This window comes from Vigna radiata, chromosome 7, assembly GCF_000741045.1.
Source record: "Vigna radiata var. radiata cultivar VC1973A chromosome 7, Vradiata_ver6, whole genome shotgun sequence".
NCBI lineage: Eukaryota > Viridiplantae > Streptophyta > Magnoliopsida > Fabales > Fabaceae > Vigna > Vigna radiata.
Genome location: NC_028357.1, coordinates 45,708,781 through 45,712,219, shown reverse-complemented (window position 1 = coordinate 45,712,219; position 3,439 = coordinate 45,708,781).

Below are 3,439 nucleotides of genomic sequence, written 5' to 3'. Positions count from 1 at the left end.
TATACTACACTTCCCTTCACAGACATTTTAAACGAAACTTCTTGGAAATTTAAGTGGGGTCTATATGGCTAGTCTATTTTTTATTTTTCTTATTTTTATGCTTCTATATGTTCGTGCAATAATTCATTCCACCAGTAATATCATAAACTATTTGTACCATAAATTTCTTAGTTTTTAGAAAAAGTTTTTAAAAAATTGAAAAAGTTCAAAAAAGAATTATGTATAACAGAACAAACCTATTAAACACAAAACACTAACAGGAGGAGGTTCAACTTTTTTTTGTTTGAGAATCATTTCTCTCTTCTCAAAATTAAGAAAGGTGTGAATCGATTTAGTTTTTCAAAATTCTATATCAAATAAATTAAATTGAATTTGTAATTTAAATTTATTTTAATTTAATTTAATTATTTTTGTATTTTTTTAATTTACTTTATATTAAGTTAAATTTATTTTGTTAATTATATTTAATTCAATCAAATTGATCAAATACCCTTGACAATTTGGTCTATTAGACACAAGTTGAGTTAATCTTACTAAATATGGATTCAAGTTGATTATTTTTATATTGGACATAGTAGACTTGAATCAACTAAGTTCAATCTTAGTCTTGGATTAACTTGGTTCAATCTAAATTCGGATAAACTTAAACTCAAGTTGGCTCATACTTACTTGAATTTAGTTCACTTAACTAAACTTGGGTCTGGATTGCCTTACTTCAACCTCTCTTAAAGATGACTTAAGTCGACCAAGGCATAAACTAACTCAAATTAAGTTTAGCTGATTTTGATCTTTACTTGGGATTGAAGAGACTTGACTAAACTTTGACCAATTCTACTTAACTTGAACTCATGTTAAACTAAATGTAATGATATATATATATATATATATATATATATATATATATATATATATATATATATATATATATATTTGTACTGTCAAAGTAAGTCATCCAGTCCAATTTTATTCAATTTACCACAAGTTTACGAGTTAACTTAATCCAACTACTTAGTAATAGTGAGTTATATGAGTTGCTTCACTTAATTACGAGTTTTTTTAATTAAAAATAATTATTAAAACATTTTAATTCAAATCTAAATAAAAAGGAATAATCTTAAATTATATTTATGATCAATCAAACATAAAATTTCATTCACACAAAGATATCGCAAAAATCTTCTCAACAAAATTGAGTTACTAAGTATAGATTTATAAAATTTTCGTGTTGGCTAATTATTTTATGCAAAAACAATTTCACACGAACCCTTTTTTTAATATTTTTTAAAATGACTAACCCAACAAAAAATAATTATTTGAAAATTAAGTGGATTGGTAAACGTAATCCGAATGAGTCAGATTCAAAATTAGCCTGTATCAAAATTTAAATTATTTTTCAACCTAATCTAACCAAAACCCATAATAAGTCAAATTAACTCACGGGTTCCAACTCATTTTGACAACAGTTATATATTAAAAAATTAAATTGTTAAATATTATTTGTAATGTATAAATTTGACTAATAATTTTTTAAAATTAACTCTAACTCACTTGATCGAAATAATAGGATTAAAATATAAAATATTTTAATTTCTCTATCTACCCAAAATATTTAAAAAATAAAGTAAATTAATTGCAAGGTATTTAAATATTGTACATTTTAATATCTTGGAGCTGTATGTTATAAAGGAAACTCTAATTATTTTCATCTCTTGCACGTTTTTTATTTTCATAGGATGCTTGAGCATTTACGGAGAGCGTCCAAGAGTACACCCCCCCATGTGAAACTAATACTGACAAGCTCGTACAAACACTGAAAATTCTTGGCAATTTCCGAGCCCATATCCAATTATTTTTAGCCATTTTTTAATTTTAATATTTTTATTTCAATCTTTATTTTCAACCTAATTAATCTCCTATGTTAACAAAGGTTACTAACATTTTTCAAATTCATTATACTGTTATTAACATTTAAAAACTAATATATGAAGAAAAATATGTAGGTAAAGAACCATCTTCGCTTTGAACCTAATATTGTAAGAAAGATTTAGTCTCTAAACTATATATTAATACCATATTAGAACCAGTCTTGCCAGATCAATGTAAAGCATTATTTAATGTTGTTTCAAACACAACATGTAAAGAGAGTACAACGTATATGAATATTAACAACTTTATGTACATTACACACATCTTAGAATATCCAATTCTACCATAGTTGATAAAATTGTAAAGTATTAACATATGAATTATATGATAATCAACATTTTTTTTATCTAACTGAAATTATAATAGCTAATCGAATATTGAGGATAATATGTTTATTTTTATACGTGGATCTTACACCATTTAGTATCGTGCGTTTTTTAGTTTTATGTTCAAAATATTGAATTTCCGTATGAATAAGGTACTGAATAATTCACATCAATTAATGATAAAATAAAATTATAATATATTAATAAATGTAAGTTTTATTTTATAAATTATTATTATAAAACTGAGTTAGATTTGAATTTCATTTTAAAATATTATCAGAAGTCATTCATGTTTTATTTTATCGATATTTGCTGAACATATCAAGTCCCTTAACTCTCAAGTCTCCTTATTTTTCATACTCAATATCTTTACATATTATTTTATATAAACTAATAATTTTATAATATTTAATTGAATTTAAAGTTTGTTTTCCAAAAAAGAACATAACTAAATTAAAAAGAATAGTCTAACCCAAAAAAAAAAGAAAAAGAATACACATTAATTATAAGAATATTATCCAATTCACACAGTAAGATAAATGCTCACTTAGATTTCCTCAGAATTCATAAATGGTTTGATGCAGATGGCAGAAGAAAATAGCTATACTATATTATGTATTCTACATTCGAAGAGGAAAATTGCTTCCACTGAAAATTCGTGGTAATTTGACAAATGACTTCCGAAAGTTAATGGCAATATATATACACCAGCTTTGATATTCTAGGTCGTCTTTAATTGTTTATTATTATTATTTATTATTATTTTAATTTCATTCTTGGGGATATCATAAATAATTAAACAATTTAGATTCTCTAGGTACACAAATATAATAATAGGATAGGTATCCTAGCCTATTTTTTTAATTTTTTATATACATTGATTATATTATATTATATCAGTGTTGTATATTTATTTTATTAAAGATAATAGAGTTAGAAGAGAAAAAGATAAAATATGCATTTTTCACTTTTGTATATCGTTACTTTTGTTATAGTCTTTGTTGTCGTTGCACTTTCAGTGATATTGTCATGGCACTTTCACTATTAATATGTGGTTATAATATATATATTTTTTTGTTACAATTTCTTTCATACAGATCACTTCTCTAGTCAATGGAATCTTTCTTAGAAAATTCGTCGGAAAAGCATCACGTCGTTATTGTAATAAGAACTATTTTCACTTTTAT